The sequence below is a fragment of the Orycteropus afer genome, unplaced genomic scaffold (genome assembly GCF_000298275.1).
Source record: "Orycteropus afer afer isolate SDZICR_OR568_19922 unplaced genomic scaffold, OryAfe1.0 scaffold00613, whole genome shotgun sequence".
Lineage (NCBI taxonomy): Eukaryota > Metazoa > Chordata > Mammalia > Tubulidentata > Orycteropodidae > Orycteropus > Orycteropus afer.
This window is the reverse complement of record NW_006922200.1, coordinates 722,071-723,109: the sequence shown is the minus strand read 5'-3', so window position 1 is coordinate 723,109 and position 1,039 is coordinate 722,071. Positions and strand designations below refer to the sequence as shown.

At 41.5% G+C, this 1,039-nt stretch overlaps 1 pseudogene; it reads left to right on the top strand.

Annotated features, from left to right (window-relative positions):
- The first annotated feature begins 305 nt into the window (after nucleotides 1-305).
- On the top strand, nucleotides 306-425 carry LOC122151608 (annotated as a pseudogene).
- Nucleotides 426-1,039: the final 614 nt, after the last annotated feature.

Genomic DNA, 1,039 nt, shown 5'->3' with positions numbered 1-1,039 from the left:
GGGTTTCTGAGGCAGTATCACTGCAGAAGTAGATTGCCCCACCTTCCTTCTGAGGAGTGGCTGGTGGGTTTGAACCAACAGCCTTCTGGTTAGCAGTCAAGTGCCTTACGCACTATGCTACCAGAGCTCCCTGCCACCAATTGTTGTTGTTGTTGTTGTTATGTGCCGTCGAGTCGGACCCGACTCATAGCGACCCCTTCTTGGGTTTCCGAGGCAGTATCACTACGGAAGTAGGATTGCCCAACCTTCCTTCCGAGGAGTGGCTGGTGGGTTTGAACCGCCAGCCGTCTGGTTAGCAGGCAAGTGTCTTAGCCACTATGCAATATCGTAGCCAGTGAGGTTTATCCGAGGCGCGATTATTGCTAATTGAAAAAAGCCACCAATTAGTGACCCATAAATTGGCAATTTATATCCACCTAGTGATGTCTTGAAAGAAAGTCCTGGGGATATGCTTCTGTAAAAGATTAAGGAGCTCTAATGGTGTAGTGGATAAGACATTTGGCTGCTAACTAGGTCAGCCAAGAAAATCCTAAAGAGCAATTCTATTCTGTAACACATGAGGAATCCCTGAGTCAGAATCACCTCAAAATTTATTCATTGATATAGTAATCTCTTGGGAGCTCTGGTAGCGTAGTGCCTAAGGCACTTGATTGCTAACCAGAAGGCTGGTGGGTCAAACTTGCCATTGTCTACCAAAGAGGTCTTTCTGACCAGCCAAGAAAGGGAACGAGTGAGGACAGAGTAGAGGAAATTCTGTCAGCTAGTCAAATCTCAATCCTGTAGTGTGGTTTTAGGTTTATAACAACACTGTTTTCAATATGAAGGAATATACTACTGAGAAAAAAAGTGTTTCTAAACATTTATATTGTTATAATATGAATGACAATTTTTTATATAATGAGTCAAGGTGAAGTCAATCCAAAACTTTCCTCTAAAAATAAATCTTATGAAAAATTAGAAATTTTAAAATTTGTGCTAAGGAATAAATTATTGCCAACCAAGAATGAAAGGTAATGTATAAAACAATGACCCTCAAGGT